Source organism: Chiloscyllium punctatum, chromosome 5 (genome assembly GCF_047496795.1).
Source record: "Chiloscyllium punctatum isolate Juve2018m chromosome 5, sChiPun1.3, whole genome shotgun sequence".
In the NCBI taxonomy this organism is placed as follows: domain Eukaryota; kingdom Metazoa; phylum Chordata; class Chondrichthyes; order Orectolobiformes; family Hemiscylliidae; genus Chiloscyllium; species Chiloscyllium punctatum.
Window position 1 is genome coordinate 91,682,564 of NC_092743.1, and position 19,806 is coordinate 91,702,369.

Consider the following 19,806-nt stretch of genomic DNA (forward strand, 5'->3'; position numbering starts at 1 on the left):
TCTCCTTGGATGCTGCCTGACCTGCTGCGCTTTTCCAGCAACACAATTTTAAGCTCTGATCTCCAGCATCTGCAGTCCTCACTTTCTCCTAGGGGAGAAGAAACTGAATCAAGGTAGGAAGCAATGAGTTCTGTGGGGCAGGAGTGGGCAGAGACATTGGGTCTGCCTGGGCAGTACTGTTTGTGAATTTTGGGAAGGAGGTGGAAGCGAGCTGGCGAGGCTGAGGGACTATCAGCTTGGAGGAAGTTGAAGGGAAATCATCAGATGAAATGAGGTTGGTGACTATAGTCGATACAATGGCCTCATGTTCCATGGTGTGGTCAGGTCTAGGGAGAAACAGGAAGATGTTTCTGAGAGCCGATGCTCAGCCTTTTCCAATGTCGAGGTCAGTCCACCAGATTACGACAGTACAACCCTTACTGGCATTGCTTTCTCTCCACAGATGCTGCTGGACCTGCTGAGCCTTTTCAACAAATTCTATTTTTGTCTATCAGCAAACATTTTTGAATCAAGGAAATGAAAACACAGGAAATCACTTACTAAACCAAAACAAACAACTGTGATGCTGAAGATCTGAAACAAAAATAGAAATTGCTGGAGAAACTCAGCAAGTCTGGCAGCATCTATGAAGAGAGAAACAGAGTTAGCATTTTGAGTTAAATTTGTCTCTTCTTCATGAAAGGGAAATAGTGCTGGTCTACTTGTAATCACAAAGTACATACTGCAATGTACATGTAGAAGTATAATCGGATAGTTTAATTATGAGTATTAGTTTGAATGTGATTTGATGATATGTGTGAACATGATTGGTTATAGAAAGAGTTATGCTTTTTGATTGGAAGTTATTGTCTGTAGGAATAGTTAATTGTAAATTTGTTATCTACAAAAATCATATAAAACCTTTATTCTTGTAATAAATATTTGAGCTGTTTGTAATTTTCTTGATGTGTGCACCTCTCATGCATGCATGAATAAACATTAAGCAAAGATACCCGAGTCTCGTCTGGTTAAAGCGAAATTAAAGGGTTAAACTCACCATTATAGTATGGAACTCCGATTGAAATGTAACTGGCATATGAAGATCTTCTCTTGTTTGTATCTAACTGTTCAAGGTGCGTGCGCTAAAGATAACGCAGTTAAGAATCTTTCAGTTCCTTACCTCCCTCCTCCAAAACAAGGAAATTCCAATGGATCTTACGATTTTAGCAGCTTAAATCATAGCTTTACAAAAGCCACACTTAAAAAATGGAAAATGGTTAAAACTTCTGTCCCACACCCACTGCCCTAAAATATAGGCTCTAATCCAAATGGGGACAATGCTAAACTACACGAATGTAACATGAAAAATGTAGACTGAATTTAAAAAGCTAATAAAACCTTAAAGATTGCTATGCCCGAAATACCTTTAAAGCTGTGACTATTCTATATGGGCATTGAATGACTTCAATCAACAAACTCCCAACACTGAATATGCTGCCAGCACCTCTCTTATATTCATAAAAGAGCTTCAGCAGCTAAATGAGGCACTCATAGAAGACGTGCAATTGCCCATGGGCCTTAAATCAAGTTCCGTGCTATGGAATGTTGCTTGGTTTGCTTTCACAGAAAAAACAGAGCTAACTCTTTCACTTGATAATAGTCCACAGCTTCTTTGATCAGCACCATACTAACAGAACATTCAGTCATACAACTAAACTCATAGGATCACTGCTCCAGTACACTGGAGTAAGCAATAAATCAACAGAGAATGGAGGATGAATTCACTCAGAATTGTGTGTGAAGTGCAGAGATTTTCAAAATCTCTGAATGTTGTTGATGCTCACTGTCTCAATGATCTCTCCATAATCTAAACTCTTTACCTGATAAAGTGGGCATCTGTGACTGATAGTGTGCTGTTCGATGTTTGCTGTTATTTACAAATTGGAAAGCATATTATGCTTCTCATCTGAAAATCAATGGTGTGCTAGATTTGCACCAAAACAATGTTATTCTCAAGGTATTGAAATGGTGCATTTTTGCTGTGCACAGTGGCTCAGTAGTTAGCACTGCTGCCTCACAGTACCAGGGACCTGGGTTCGATTTAAGCTTCTGTCTGTGCGAAGTTTACACATTCTCCCCGTGTCTGTGTGTGTTTCTTCTGGGTACTTCAGTTTCCTCCCACAGTCCAAAGATATGCAGGTTAGAGGGACTGACCATGCTAAATTGGCGATAGTGTCCAGGGCTGTGTAAATTAGGTGAATTAGCCATGGGAAATGCAGGGTGATAGGGTTGGGGGGCTGGGGGAGTCAATCCGGATGGGATGCTCTTCAGAGTCGGTGTGGACATGTTAGGCCATACAGCCTGTTTTCACACTGCAGGGATTCTATCTATGCCCATTTTGGCAAAAGAGCTGTTGTGCAAATCTAACCAGCTGGATAACTCACACAACTGCCCTGACAGAAAACAGGAAAAAGGCCAGTAAAGTTTTAGAAAGTGTAAAATGAGTTTTCTTTAAAACTGTGATACAGAAAAAAGAGGGAAGTAAGTTTTGGACATATTGTCAATTTACTGATGTGTGCTGTCTGGCTCCTTTAAGAGCCAAACAATATTTCTTGGGGATTGGGAAATGTTTCTGGCTGTGGGGTCAGGGTAGGGTGGTGGACAGTTGCTTTTCGGACTGGAGGCCTGTCACCACCAATGTTCCACAGGGATTGGTTCTGGGTCCTCTTTTGGTTTTTCATTCATATAAATGATTTGGATAAGACTATCAAAGACATGGTTAGTAAGTTTGTGGAAGACACCAAAATTGATGGCATTGTAGACAGTGAAGAAGGTTTTCTAAGATTACTAAGGGAACTTGATGAAACAGGTCAATGGGCTGAAAAATGGCAGATGGAGTTTAATCTGGATAAGTATGAGGTATGGCATTTTGGTACAACAAACAAGGCCGGGCTTATACAATTAATGGTCGGACCTTGGCTAGTGTTGTAAAATAGACAGACCTAGGGGTGCTGATACATAATTCTTTGAAGTTTGTGTCATATATAGACTGAAATTTGCATCCCTGATATAGGAAATGGATCAGGGTGAGGGCAGAATCAACTAGGGTTCTTGTTAACTTTCTGGAATTCTTTGGTTAAAAAGGCATTTGGCATGCTTACCTTCATTGCTCAATCCTTTGAGTATAGGAGTTGGGAGCGATGTTGAGGTTGAACAGGACATTGGTGAGGCCTCTTCTGGAATACTGTGTCCAGTTCTGGTCGCCCAGCTATAGGAAGGATATTATCAAGCTGGAGAGGGTTCAGAAGCAATTTAAAAGGATGTTGCTGCATATAGAAAGTTTGAGTTATAAAGAAAGGCTGGGACGTTTCTCACTGGAACATAGGAGGCTGAGAGGCGATCTGATAGAAATTTATAAAATAACGAAAGGTATAGATAGAGATAATGGTAGTATCTTTTCCTGGGATGGGGTTTCAAGACTGGGGACACTTTTTTAAGATGAGAGGAGCAAGATTTAAAAAAGACACAAGAGGCAAATTTTTTACACATACAAACTTCCTGAGAAAGTGGTGGATGCAGGTACAATGACAATGTTTAAAAGACATTTGGATAGATACATGAATAGGAAAGGTTTGGAGGGATATGGACCAGGAGCAGGCAGGTGGGACTAGATTAGATCAGGATTATGTTTGGCTTGGGCTGGTTAGACTGAAGTGACAGTTTATGTTCTATATGACTCTATGACTCTGTGACTCTATGTTGCTGAGTATGGAAAGTTTGAGTTATAAAGAAGGTTGGATAGGCTGGGACTTTTTCACTGGAGCATAGGAGGTTGAGATGAAACCTTATAGAAGTTTATAAACTAACGAGGGGTATGGATAGAGCTAATGGCATTTGCCTTTTCCCAGAGATGGGGAATTTCAAGCCAAGGGGGCAGAATTTTAGGGTGAGAGGAGAGAGATTAAACAAAGGCATGAGAGGTAATTTTTTTCCACAGAGGGTGGTTCGTGTATGGAATGAACTTCCTAAGGAAGCTGTGGATGCGGGTACAATTCCAATGTTTGAACGACATTTGGATAAGTACATGACTAGGAAAGGTTTGAAGGGATAAGGGCCAGGAGCAGGCAGGTGGGACTAGTTTAGTTTGGGATTATGCTAGACATGGACTGTTTGGACTCTACAGGAAATGCGATAAATTCAGTCTCTGGCTCAGAATTAAATGGTTTTTTGATCCACATTATTAAGATGATGATGACTACTCTTCCACTACTTCAATGTATCTCAGTACAATGTGTGACATGTTATGATACTGAGCTGATATAGAGCAGCATTCTTGATGCTTGGACTTGAGTTGGCTGATCTTAGCCAAGAAGGCAGTAAGGCTGTTATAACTGTCTCAGATTCACTAACATAGGAAATAGATCAGGGTGAGGGCAGAATTAACCAGGGTTTCTGTTCTTGTTAACTTTCTGAAGTTCTTTGCTGCAATGGTTATGCCCTGAAGACTGCATGACCTGACTCTAATTTTTGTCTCTGTCAAATATCTAGCATTTGGCATTGTCCAGTCTGAGAGACAAAAACCCCCTACCTCTTGGGGAGGCATGGATGGGGCGCAAGCACATTTTCAACAAGGAAATTCAGAATTACAAAGGGATTTTGCTAAACTTACCAGCAGAACCTCTTAGAATGGTTTTCCTCCATTGCTTCTTCAACAGTTGTCCATTTTAAGAGTCTGGCTGGATGCCAGGGTTGGATAGGGGAGGATTGTAAATTGGAGGTGGAGAGGCCAGTGGTTAAAAAAAAACCCCAGAGATCATCAAGTATAATCCCTGGCACATTGGGTGAAGATTAATGCTTGGTGAGGGAGTTGGGGATTTCTTAATATGACAGTAGTATGGGAGAGGTTCTCAAGGCCAGTTGCTGACTGCGATGGACTCTGAAAATTGCAGAGAAATGACCTTTTACATTTGCCACTTTTGGACCTTCAGTTAAAAAAATACTGTTTTTAACGAAGGAAACTGGATACAAAGATGGTTGCAGTTTTCAAAATCATGTTTATTGGAGCATACTGTGAGTTGTATACATTGTTGCTTTACTTTAGAACAGCAGATGTAGGTTAAAGACTATTTGTTCATAATAAACAGTTCTTCTCTTGTAAATTACAGAAACCTGTGTGTTTTTTTCTTAACATGATTCAGAGGAGATTTGTGAAAAAAAAATCAGTTGGTGGGTGGTGGGAGTCTGGTATGCACTGCCAGGGAAGGTAGTGGAAGCCAGAAACCTTAAAATAGTAAACAAATTTGGATGAGTACATCAAAAATCATAACATTCAAGATCAAGTGCAGGATAATGGGATTAGCACTCTTTTACTGATAGTTATGTCGGTACAGACTTGGTGGACCAAAGGGCCTTTTCTGCACTGCATGAATCTATGAAGAAGTTTATCAGTTGGGGTCAAAGAGTCATAGAGTCATAGAGATGTACAGCATGGAACCAGACTCTTTGGTCCAACCCGTCCATGCCGACCAGATATCCCAACCTAATCTAGTCCCACCTGCCAGCACCTGGCCCATATCCCTCCAAACTCTTCCTATTCATATACCCATCCAAATGCCTCTTAAATGTTGCAATTGTACCAGCCTCCACCACTTCCACTGGCAGCTCATTCCATACACGTAACACCCTCTGTGTGAAAACATTGCTCCTTAGGTCTCTTTTCTATCTTTCCCCTCTCACCCTAAACCTACGCCCTCTAGTTCTGGACTCCCCAACCCCAGGAAAAAGACTTTGTCTATTTATCCTATCCATGCCCCTCATAATTTTGTAAACCTCTATAAGGTCACCCCTCAGCCTCCGACGCTCCAGGGAAAACAGCCCCAGCCTGTTCAGCCTCTCCTTGTCGCTCAGATCCTCCAACCCTGGCAACATCCTTGTAAATCTTTTCTGAACCCTTTCAAGTTTCACAACATCTTTCCGATAGGAAGGAGACCAGAATTGCACGCAATATTCCAACAGTGTCCTGACCAATGTCCTATACAGCCGCAATATGACCTCCCAACTCCTGTACTCAATACTCTGACCAATAAAGGAATGCATACCAAACGCCTTCTTCACTATCCTATCTACCTGCGACTCCACTTTGAAGGAGCTATGAACCTGCACTCCAAGGTCTCTTTGTTCAGCAACACTCCCTACGACCTTACCATTAAGTGTATAAGTCCTGCTAAGATTTGCTTTCCCAAAATGCAGCACCTCGCATTTATCTGAATTAAACTCCATCTGCCACTTCTCAGCCCATTGGCCCATCTGGTCCAGATCCTGTTGTAATCTGAGGTAACCCTCTTCGCTGTCCACCTCCAATTTTGGTGTCATCTGCAAACTTACTAACTGTACCTCTTATGCTCGCATCCAAATCATTTATGTAAATAACAAGAAGTAGAGGGCCCAGCACCGATCCTTGTGGCATTCCAGTGGTCACAGGCCTCCAGTCTGAAAAACAACCCTCCACCACCACCCTCTGTCTTCTACCTTTGAGCCAGTTTTATATCTAAATGGCTAGTTTTCCCTGTATTCCATGAGATCTAACCTTGCTAATCAGTCTCCTATGGAGAACCTTGTCGAACGCCTTACTGAAGTCCATATAGATTAGATTAGATTAGATTAGATTACTTACAGTGTGGAAACAGGCCCTTCGGCCCAACAAGTCCACACCGCCCCGCTGAAGCGTAACCCACCCATACCCCTACATCTACATCTACACCTTACCTAACACTACTGGTAATTTAGCATGGCCAATTCACCTTACCTGCACATCTTTGGACTGTGGGAGGAAACCGGAGTACCTGGAGGAAACCCACGCAGACACGGGGAGAATGTGCAAACTCCACACAGTCAGTCGCCTGAGGCGGGAATTGAACCTGGGTCTCTGGCGCTGTGAGGCAGCAGTGCTAACCACTGTGCCACCGTGCCGCCCACAATATAGATCACATCTACTGCTGTGCCCTCATCAATCTTCTTTGTTATTTCTTCAAAAAACTCAGTCTTATTTTGCCTAATTCTTTTCACATTTGTGATGATTCTGGGAATAATGGAATTTGACGTCCAACACACTATCCTCAGTGAGTTGAGACATCAGGAAAGGAGGGATTGTTAAGGGGGAGAGTTTGAACATTACCTTCTGGATTTGACAGCTCCTGTCTTCCTTTACCTGCCAAGCTTTCAATTCTCAGGAAACCTTAGCTACAGCCATTCAATTCAAATGGCAATCAAATCTGAAGGATGGAGTCTCATTTATACGTTATAATGGCTTTCCAGAGCAGGTTACGCAGACATTCCCAAGCTAGCCCTATTTACATTGCAAGTGCATTGTTCTAGACATTCTCTAAACTCCCAGCTCAGAAATGTTATTACATGCTTCTAGAGCAGGAAAGTATTTGAACTTATGTCTCCCAGCCCAGAGGCAAAGACACAATCACTGTACCTCAAGGGTAGTATAGAAATTTATTTTCCCTTATCACCCTGGTTATTACAAATCTGTAGAACAGGTGGGACTTGAACCCAGGTCCCCTGGCCTAAGGGTAGGAGCTTTATCTCTGCACCACAAGAGGGTCCTTCATGAAGGTCAGTTGTTCTGCATTTGATTCTGTGAATCAGTTTTCAATCGATTCTGAATGTGCTTGTTTTATGAACAAAGCTAATACAAAGGCCTAGAAGTCTGAGCTGCAACTTTTGATATTTGTTGATAACAGAGATTAGATTAGATTAGATTACTTACAGTGTGGAAATAGGCCCTTCGGCCCAACAAGTCCACACCGCCCCGCTGAAGCGCATCCCACCCATACCCCTACATCTACATCTACATCTACCCCTTATCTAACACTACAGGCAATTTAGCATGGCCAATTCACCTGATCTGCACATCTTTGGACTGTAGGAGGAAACCGGAGCACCCGGAGGAAACCCACGCAGACACAGGGAGAACGTGCAAACTCCACACAGTCAGTCACCTGAGGCGGGAATTGAACTCAGGTCTCTGGCGCTGTGAGGCAGCAGTGCTAACCACTGTGCCACCGTGCTGCCCAAACAAGAGATATTTTAAAGCAATGTTCCTATGCACATAGAAAGTAGTGTCATCTCCCCGTTGCTCTGAGTTATATAAAACATACAACTTCAAATACACAGGTTACCGCTGGGCTGGTGTCAGATTTCACACATGGATTGATTTAACTTTCGGTACCTCAATGAAGACCTCTGGTACTCTTAACCCCCCCCTATTTCATAGTGGACAGGAAAGGAACGATATAGAAGTGTGAGGTTAAAATTCTACTGAATTCTACTGAATGCTTTATTGAGTTATTGGAACATCCAAGGAGCCAGCATTTGTTACCGGCTTCAAGAAAAATAGAGATAGAACTAAGCATGAAAATCAAAAGGAAACCTAACCACTGACAGAAATGTTCCCAAAGGAAAGTATTTACTTAGTAGTAAGTTTAACCTTAAAGAAAGCAAACATCTCCATGTTGGGTGAAGCTCCCAAATCATAGGGAAATGTTTGCAAACAGCTTTCAATTGATATTGATTTCATTTCACCTCCTAAAAGGTGCTGCACTCGTCTTAAACTCAGCAATTGAATAAATGTTACATATTTTACTGCCCTCGATTCCTGCATTTCTTTTCAGCTTGAGACATTCCTCAATAGTAGGAAGATTCAGATTTTGTGATGCATTCTTCTGTACGTTTAAGTATAGTAGAGTGCAGTTTTCAGGGTGAAGAGTAGGACAGATCCAATTGACTGTCACCTTGGTAAAGTTGTCACAGTCTAAAGAGGCCATGCATGTCTAACAATTACAATGGATAATTTTGGCAGAGAAACAAATAACTCTGGATGTGGTATTTATTTGTCCACTGCTGCAGGTGAAGTGTTGAAGTTTTTAAAATAAGCAAATTAAATCAATGGATGAAATATGCTCTATAAATTTTCTAACAGAAAGTTCTGGACTCCAGTTTTTTCTTTGGTGAGAATAATTTTAGTCATAGCCTGCCTTATCTTTAAAAGGCATCCTCTAACACTAAAATGCCAGCAGCAACTTGTCTTTCCACTGTGACCTTAACTGTAAGATCCCTGCAGGTTAGCGATCATGGCAGTATGTAGTTTCTTGCTATGATTATTATATAAAAACCCAGTTAGCAACATGGGAATAGATGAGCTGCAGATATCTTTTTTTCCCAAATACTTCTAATATTGTTTTTGTAACCCTTTTGGGCTCTTAAAACCTTTCTTCTATTGAATCTAATTTCTTGCTTATCTTTTGCGTCATTACATCACCTCAAGGATGAAACTCCAAAAAGGAGTAGTTCATTGGCTACAAGGTATTTTCGGATGTGTGGTGGTGATGTAGAGTGCTATAGCAATGCAGCTATTTCTTTTCTTTCTGGCCTGTATGCTTCTCAGACCTATCTGAATAATTCTTTTTCTCTGATGACTGAGGAGCATATGAAACATAGCCAGTGATGCAATTTTGGTCAAGGGTAACAGAATTATATCTGATTTGTCAGATTTGACTGGAATGGTAAGAAAAGAAGTGAAAGGCGGTCATGTATAATATGGTGTTTGAAACATTTTCCCGAAGCATAAAAAGAGTCTGCTGCTGTTGTCAACTACAATCCAGAACCTAAGTATTTTTAATATTAGTAATGGAAATGACTTTTATTTCTCAGTTCTTGATATACTTTCCATTTGGGGCCAGGACCCTGATGTCAGAGCCAGATCCAAGAGGTGAGTGTTCCTCTGCTCGAAAGCTGTCCCCATACAGAATGTTTGGAGGATAGGCTAATTATTGGCCAGAAGGCTGCTCACCATCCAATTCAGGACAGTGGGCTGGGTCCTGATATGGAAGGGCCAACTGGACATTCTCCAGCCATGCAAGTGTGGCTGCAGGTAAGGAAGGGATAAGGAACTTCAAAATGGAGATGTTCCCTTTACACTTTTAAATTTGATAAATCTTTAAAAATCACCACAGCTGTCAGTAACCTCCCACTAGGGCTGGCTGTAGTTGCAGCTATCATGATCATTTGCAGGATGGGGAGCTGGTGGGAGACTGGGATGGAGGAGAGATGGTTGGATGTTTATGAAAAGAAATGGAAATCCAGAGAGATCTTTTGTCTCTTTGGAAATGAAGGGTAGGGGGAGAGGATACAAAAGTGATCAACTGTTATCATATTGAAAGGTGAAGCATGTTTGAAGGGTCATATTGTCTGTTCCTGCTTCTGTTTCTTATGTTCGTGTGGCTTTAACTTGGAGGATGTGGTGAACACTGTGGAAGAATGTAATATCATACAAGAAGATTATCAAAAACTCATAGACTGGGCAACAATGAGATGAATGAACATGGTTAAGTAATTATCTTTGGTAAGAAAATTAGTAACATATCACCACCCTACAAAACAAAAACAAGCAACTGAAGATGGTAGAAGAGTAAAAGGATCTTTGATTTTAGTGGAACCAACGTAGCTATCCCTTGAGGTCAAGGATGTTGAGGTCTTCATTCCGTTGATCGATTTATGGGCTCCCACGTGGCTTATGAGTCCAATCTTGGCTTTGAAAGTTCTTCCTCATTCAGGACAAGTAGTTCCAGAAGGCAGATCGGATTTTGGTTGTTACTGCCTCGCTTTCCGTTTACATCTCTTTTCTTCTAGTTCTGCACATCCGTTGGCTTCGTAAGTTGCTGTTCCTTCTCGGATGATGGTTTGCCAGAGTTTCCTGTACTGGGAATTGGTTTCCCAATTGTTGATGTCAATTTTCCATTTCTTCATGTTGGCTTTTAAAATATCTTTGAATCTCTTCTGTTGTCTTTTACATTTTGCCTTCTTTAAACTGGGAGTAGAAGATTTGTTTCAGCAGACATCCGTCTTTCATCTGAACAACATGACCACTCCATCTTGATGACATGGGCTTCAATGCTTTTTGCTTTTACTTCATTCAGCATGATGATGTTGATTCATCCATCTTTCCAGCTGATATTCAAGATGTTTCGAAGGCATCGCTGATGGAACTTTTCAAGTGCCTTCAGGTGTTGTCGGTATGTTGTCCAAGTTTCTGATGCATACAAGAGCATTGGGATCACCACTGCTTTGTACACTTTATACAATTTGATGTCTGTCCAGATGTCATGATCATGAAAGACTCTTTTTTTAGATTACATTACAGTGTGGAAACAGGCCCTTCGGCCCAACAAGTCCACACCGACCCGCCGAAGCATAACACACCCATACCCCTTCATTTACCCCTTACCTAACACTACGGGCAATTTAGCATGGCCAATTCACCTGACCTGCACATCTTTGGACTGTGGGAGGAAACCGGAGCACCCACACAGACACGGGGAGAATGTGCAAACTCCACACAGTCAGTCGCCTGAGGCGGGAAATGATCCCGGGTCTCTGGCACTGTGAGGCAGCAGTGCTAACCACTGTGCCACTGTGCTGCCCACCGAAACTCTTGTTTCGAGGCATCCAAAAGCAGTTCCAGCGCATTTAAGACAATCTTGGATCTCGTCATTATGATCGACATTGGAGGAGAGGTGACTTTCAAGATATGGAAGCTGGTCCATGTTTTCCAGGGTTGTTTTGCCAAGTTGAATTGATTCTTCTATCTGATTTGTCTCAATTGGTGTGGTTGATAGATAGTCTGGGTCTTCATGGAATTGATGATAAGTCTAAGTTTTGAGTATGCATGGTTGAAAGCAGTCAGAATCTGTTGTAGGTGGTTTTCTGAGAGAGCTGCAACACTGTTGTCATCTGCGTATTGGATCTCAATGAAGGAACTCGTAGATGTCTTGTCTTTGGACTTGAGATGGACAAGATTGAAAAGTCTGCCAGCTGTTCTGAAGACAATTTCGATTCCTGAGGGTAGGTCATCCTTGATGATTGAGTACAGGAGTTGGGAGGTCATGTTGCGGCTGTACAGGACATTGGTTAGGCCACTGTTGGAATATTGCGTGCAATTCTAGTCTCCTTCCTATCGGAAAGATGTTGTGAAACTCGAAAGGGTTCAGAAAAGATTTACAAGGATGTTGCCAGGGTTGGAGGATTTAAGCTATAGGGAGAGGCTGAACAGGCTGGAGCTGTTTTCCCTGGAGCGTTGGATGCTGAGGGGTGACCTTATAGAGGTTTACAAAATGATGAGAGGCATGGATAGGATAAATAGACAAAGTCTTTTCCCTGGGATTGGGGAGTCCAGAATTAGAGGGCATAGGTTTAGGGTGGGACGGGAAAGATATAGAAGAGACCTAAGATGAAACTTTTTCACACAGAGGGTGTTACATGTATGGAATGAGCTGCCAGAGGAAATGGTGGAGGCTGGTACAATTGCAACATTTAAGAGGCATTTGGATGGATATGGGCTGGGTGCTGGCAGGTGGGTCTAGATTGGGTTAGGATATCTGGTTGGCATGGATGGGTTGGACTGAAGGGTCTGTTTCCATGCTGTACATATCTATGACTCTATGACTCTAACTGAATGATTGTTGCCATAAAGATGGTGAACAAAGTTGGGATAATCACACATCCCTGTTCTATTCCTGACCTCACTTGAAAAGGCTCACAGCTACTGTTACTGACCATGACTGTGGCAAACATGCCATCATTGAGGCGTCTCAGGATTTAAAAGTATTTTTCAGGACATCCCATAGGAGTTCCCTTGATACCAAGTCAAAGGATTTGGTGAGGTTGATGAATGTCATCTACGAAGGTTGAAATTGTTCACAACATTTTTCTTATAGTTGTCATATAGTGAAGATCATGTTGATTGTACCATGTGATGATCTAAAAGCGGTTTGTGTCTCTGGAAGGAACTTCTCAGCTAAAGGCTTGAACCAGTTGTTCATGATGCAGGTGAGGATCTTTCTTGCTGTTGCTAACAGGGAAATTCTATGCTAGTTTCCACATTCAGACCGATTGCCTTTCCTTTTGTAAATGGTAACAATTGCTGAGTCTGTAAAGTCTGCTGGTACGTCTTCATTTATCCTGATCTTGATGAGAAGTTGATGCAGTTAATAATGAAGCAGGTTACCTTCAATTTTGTAGACCTCGGCTAGTATTCCATCGAGTCTAGTGGCCCTGTTGTTTTTCAAGGTTTTGATGGCTTCCTTGACTTCTTCAAATGTTGCCATTTTGCTTAGGGAGTCATCAATGGGCTGTTTTGGAATGGTGTTAACCACATTCCTGTCAACTGGGATGGTTTGATTTAGAAGATCTTCAAAGTGTTCCCTCCATCTAGAATTAATGTCAGCATTGCTCTTCAGGATGGTTAAACCATCTTTGCTTTTAAGAGGGCTTGACCATGAGTGGATGATCCAAAAATAGTTTTAGTTGCATTGGAGAAGCCTCGGGTGTTATTGGCATCCACTAGTTGTCAGATTTCTTAAGATTTTTTCCTCCACCCATTGGTTTTTCAGGTTTTGGTTGCTCTTCTGGACTGCAGCCTTGCATTCCCGAAAGTGTTTTCTTTTGGTAGTCAATTATTGATCATTTTGTAAGGTGATGAAAGCTTTTCTCTTTTCATTGATGAGTTGTTGGAGTAATTTGTCATTACCATTGAACCAATCCTGATGTTTTATTGTCTTGAACCCAATTGTTTCTTTGCAGGAAGTGATGATTCCAATAGTCTTCTATGGATGGTGGGATTTGTTGAGGCAATTGTTCTTGAAGGTTTTGTTGGAACTTCTATACATGGTTGATGCCTTGGAGGATGTCAATGTTGAATTTCTTGATAGTGTTCTGATTTTGGTTTTTACTTTTGGGACAAATCTTCACTTTCATGGTGGACAAGATAAGTCGATTGTCTGCCTAGCACTCGTCAGCACCAATACCAACACTTGGGAAATGTCTTAGATGATGATGTGAAATGGAGATTAGACAAGTACATGAGAAAAATGTGGATATAAAGATAAACGGAAAGGCTAAGATGAGGGAATTGGAACGGGAGCAGATAATGGAGCACATTCTAGACTGGTTCAACTGAAAAGGCTGTTTCTGAGCTGGAATTTTTATGTAATTCCATACTTCTAAGTTATGCATGTTGCTTTGTCCTTATTACTTAGCTGCTTATAAAATAACAATTTTGAGCTTTGAGAGAGCTCATTTACACAATCCTGATGAAGAGTGACACTGAATCAGAAATTGATATTTCTTCTCAACAATTAATTTCTGTGAATTACAAACTTTTTCAGCTCTTAATCAGAATAATTGGTGGTGGTGGGGAGGTTGATGGTTGTGGGGAGAAGGGCTGATAATGACACTGGTCCGCGGCTGTGGCGAAAAACCTGACAATAATTTTATTCAAACTGTTCAGACATTTTATGACACACCTCCTGGACAGGTGAAACTTGAACCTGGACTGTCTGGCCCAGAGACACTACCACTACACCATAAGAACTTCAAAAACCTGTGAGTCAGCAGATCACTTCAATTCCAAGCAACCATCTTTTCCATTAAAGTAAAAGTTTTGGCAATTCATTTGTTTTGACTACAACTGCAAACTAATTTTAGCCTTTGATTCAATCATATTTTAACACGGCTGTTCTTGTGGTAACTTTGTATTCATATTGTTTTCGCAAGACTGTCCCTTTAGACTAAGGAACAAATTGTATATTATCCTGTTGCTAATGTGGAACTATATTTCATTAAAGTCTGCAGATCTTAAAATTCTTGGGGTTGCTGTTTTCTTTTGTCATTGTTTCATTGGATGTGAGCATTGCTGGCTGGGCCAATATTTGTTGCCTGTCCATAATTGCCTTTGAGAAGGTGGTGGTGAGTTGCTTCCTTGAACTACTGCAGTCTATTTGATGTAGGTGGATCTGTATTGCTACTAAGGATGAAGTTCCAGGATTTTGACCCAGTAACACTAAAGGAACATATTTCCAAATCAGATTGGTGAGTGGCTTGGAGGGGACTTGTAGGTAGTGATATTCCCCTGTATCTGCTGCCTTGATCATCCTAGGTGGTAGTGTTGTAGGCTTGAAGGTGCCGTCTTTGGCATCTTGCTGAAATTCTGTAGTGTATCTTGTAGGTGGTACTCACTGACACTACTGACTGTCAGTGATGGAGGGATTAGATTTGTGTGGACATCGTGCCAACCATGCCCTGGATGGTGGCAATCTTCTTGAGTGTTTTTGGGGCTGCACACATCAAGGCAAATGGGGAGTTTTCCTCACACTCCTCAGTTGTGCCTTGCAGAGTCACTTCTTGATTCCGAACTTCTGTCTTTTTCTTGTAGCCATCCAAACTTATATGACTAGTCTAGTTCAGTTTCTGGTGAATGGTAACCTGTGGATGTTGATAATGGAGGATTCAGTGATGGTAACACCATTGAATGTCAATGGACAATGGTTAGATTCTCTCTTGTGGTTGTTGCCTGCCATTTGGCATGTAAAACACAGAAAATGCTGGAGAGTTGAAGAGTTATATTGGGCTCAAAACATTAAATCTGTTTCACTCACTACAGTGTTGCCAAAACTGCTGAGTATCTCCAATCCTGCATTTGTTTCAGATTTCCAGCATCCACAGTAGTTTGCTTTTTTGTGTAGGTTGTGAATGTTACTTGCCACTTTTCAGCCCAAGGTTTGATATTGTTCAAGTCTTACTGCCTTTGGGCATGGATTGCTTCTGAGCAAAGGTGACTGATTCTGACCATCAAAGATGTCCATTTCTGACACAAAAGCAGAAGTGCTGGAGGAACTTAACAGAGAGAAACATTCTCCACTTCTGACTTTATGATGGGGCGAACATGGTTTGGCATGGGACCCAGATATCAATGAGGGCAAGATTCCAGTAAAATCCATTAGAAAGCATCTGGATCTTTCCTCTTTCTGGCATCATCTGGCCAATCTTTTGAATAGTGAAACCGTATCTTGCTCTCTTAATAAGGTAGACAATGGCTAAGTTTCTGGGGGAGGGACCCAGATGTCACCAGGTTTCCTGGGCTAATCTGAAATTAATTTAAATTGGAAGTGGATGGCTGTAAATTTGGATGAAGTGAGCTTCATGAGGAAGGATGGACAGGGAATGGGATGCTTAAGATGAGAAATGGAACCATACTCCTTTTAAAGTATGGTCAAATATGTTCATCTCTTTACATTGAGCCCAGTTCTCTAAAGCTGTAGGTCAACTGGGGACTTTGGTGGCATAGAGGGAGGTAGATAGAGCAACATTCACCAAATACCACCAGATATCGTATATTCCAGATGTGATTTGTTGAGTCAGAAATCTTTGCAGATTGCAAGGTGTTTGTGAATTATCAACTGTCGGCCAAAAGAACACTTCTAAAATTCTTGCTTTGAATTTCCAACAGCTCACTGTTTGGAATGTAATAAACATATGTTTCGTGCGAGGCATTTAGACATAGAGGGAAATAAATCTTGACACACTAACTCCCTACACAGCCGTATCCCTTACGTATTCATTTTGTTACATTACATTTAATACATGCTGGCAGCCTTTGCTCTGAAACAAATTGCCTGTTAAAAATATGGTTTTACACCATCCAGTCAGGTTGGTAGTGGAGAAGGCTGATCACAGAAAGGATTTAGAAGGACTTCACATTACAGGGGTTTTGCCTACTCAAGGTAATCGAGAAACCAAAGCTGATCATCAGTTGTTTTCAAGAGCAATAAGCCTGCAGGTTAACTCTTCATATCCAAAATGTATTCCATGCTAATTTAGTGAATGCTCCCATCCACACAGAGAACTGATCAATGGGCTTGCTGCTCTCCTTCAGCAACAATGAGATCGGCTAGATCACAGTCGATCTGCATTCTCACCAGGGAAGAAACAGGCTTGGGGTACAGAAGTGAACTGAGGGAGGAAAGGTAGAGATAAAAGGATAAGGGAGGAGGAATAATCACAGAATCCCTACAGTGTGGAAGCAGGGCATTCAGCCCATCAAGTCCACACTGACCACCTGAAGACTATCCCTCTACACTATCACCTGGCATTTCCCATGGCTAATCCTGTTCTGCATATCCCTGGATACTCTGGGCAATTTAGCATGGCCAATCCACCTAACCTCCACATCTTTGCATTGTGGAAGGCAACTGGAGCATCCAGAGGAAATCCATGCCTGAGGCTGGAATCAAATCCAGGTCCTGGCGCTATTAGGCCACAGTGTTAACCACTGAGCCACCATGCCACATGATGAAGCACAAACTCCTTTGAATCAGAAAGAACATTGCAGGAATGAGAAGAGAAAAACAACAAAAGTGGAGGCTGAAGGAAGAAGCGATCTGGCTGAAAGGCAAAGTAAGTGTAACGGAGGAAGAAAACGTGATCGATTGAAAGTTAAAAGACAGTAAGAGGCAGGAACCAGGGAATGGGAGAGAAGGGTCAAGAAATGTGCCTTATCGAAAATTGTTTGAGGAATAGGTTTATGTAATAGTCCACTAATTTGAATTGTAGATTGACAGAAAAAAAAGGTTGTTTCTACTGCAGTCTCTCATGGAGTGCATGGCAATACTAGAAACATGTGTAGCAAATTCAATAGTCCTATGCCAAGTCAAGGGTATTGCTTATGAATGCTCAGGAAGCTACTGTAAAAGTTTCAAGCCCATATCTTTCTGCTTTATTTGACTTTCATATTCGAGGGAATGCATGGAGACAAGCTTGATACAGTCCCTCACAGATATCCGTATTACCTTTAGGACTGGCTCCCACACCGATCAATGGGCATTACTGAGAACAGATTCAAAATAACTTCAGATACCTGTCATGATAATGCCGCAACTGACATATTCTGTACACAACTGAGAGTGAATATACCCCATTCACAGGATAAGGGTATCGCTGGCTAGGCCAGCATTTATTGCCCATCCCCAATTGTCCAGAGGTCAGTTAAGAGTCAACCACATTGCTATTGGTCTGGAATCATTTGCAGGCCTGAGTATAGTTTGAATATGGTTTGAGTATGAGCACACAAAAGGCAAAAACATTCAGAAGGACTGTAATGCCAAATATTTTATTTCTTTACCTTTTTCTAATTTATTCTAAGTTCTTGTATGAAGGTACTTTATACCTAGATGGCACCATAAGTGGCAACTTTGTCAGCTTTTCACTGCACTCATGTGTGTATATGTGGCATTAAACCTAATACTAATTCTAATTTCCTGTTTGCATCCAAAACCTAGACTATTAATAAAAGATTTGTGGAAGAAAATAGAGTGGATTGAAATAGGGGCACTAAGACATAAGCTGAAAAATGTGTTGCTGGAAAAGCGCAGCAGGTCAGGCAGCATCCAAGGAGCAGGAGAATCGACGTTTCAGGCATAAGCCCTTCTTCACAATGGGGAAGGTGTGCCAAGCAGGCTAAGATAAAAGATAGGGAGGAGGGACTTGGGGGAGGGGCGTTGGGAATGCGATAGATGGAAGGAGGTTAGGGTGAGGGTGATAGGCTGGAGAGGGGGTGGGGGCGGAAAGGTTGGGAAGAAGATTGCAGGTCAAGAGGGCGGTGCTGAGTCCGAGGATGGGGACTGAGATAAGGTGGGGGGAGAGGAAATGAGGAAGGAGGAGAAATCTACATTCATCCCTTGTGGTTGGAGGGTTTCGAGGCAGAAGATGAGATGCTCTTCCTCCAGGCATCGTGGTTGCCTTGGTCTGGCGATGGAGGAGGCCAAGGACCTGCATGTCCTTGGCGGAGTGGGAGGGGGAGTTAAAGTGTTCAGCCACGGGACGGTTGAGTTGGTTGGTGCGGGTGTTTTGCATTTCTTGCGGTTGCAGGGGAAGGTCCGGGAGTGGAGGTTGGGTTGTTGGGGGGTGTGGACCTGACGCGGGAGTCGCGGAGGGAGTGGTCTTTCCAGAATGCTGATAGGGGAGGGGAGGGAAATATACACAGACCCATCCCTCCACTTCCCTCCAAGGCCACAAGGGATACTTCCATATCCATCACAAATTCACCTGCACCTCCACACACATCATTTACTGCATCCGCTGCACCCGATGTGGCCTCCTCTACATTGGAAAGATAGGCCGCCTACTTGCGGAACGTTTCAGAGAACACCTCTGGGACACCCTCACCAACCAACCCAACCCCCCAGTGGCTGAACACTTTAACTCCCTCTCCCACTCCGCCAAGGACATGCAGGTCCTTGGCCTCCTCCATCGCCAGACCATGGCAACCACGACGCCTGGAGGAAGAACACCTCATCTTCCACCCAGGAACCCTCCAACTACAAGGGATGAATGCAGATTTCTCCAGCTTCCTCATTTCTCCTCCCCCCCCTCCTTATCTCAGTCCCAACCCTCGGACTCAGCACCGCCTTCTTGACCTGCAATCTTCTTCCCGACTTCTCCGCCCCCACCTCCTCTCTGGCCTATCACCCTCACCTTAACCTCCTTCCACCTATCGCATTCCCAACGCCCCTTCCCCAAGTCCCTCCTCCCTACCTTTTATCTTAGCCTGCTTGGCACACCTTTCTCATTCCTGAAGAAGGGCTTATGCCCGAAACATCGATTCTCTTGCTCCTTGGATGCTGCCCGATCTGCTGCGCTTTTCCAGCAACACACTTTTCTGCTCTGATCTCCAGCCTCTGCAGTCCTCACTTTCTCCTAGTTGCACTAAGACATAAGCTAAACATTCCATAGATGGACCATGACAAAAATGGAGCAATGCTTGAAATTATAAGGAAAGTAAAATTCAGTATTTCAGCCATTTCACCAGAGCTGAAAAACTGCAGTCGTCTCTTCTGGAGGGCAAAATGGAGATCAGCAGAAAGAGGCATCAAGCCTGGCAGAGATGTCAGAGAGCGATCACAGAGGGGCTACAGTGAGTGTGTGAAGATA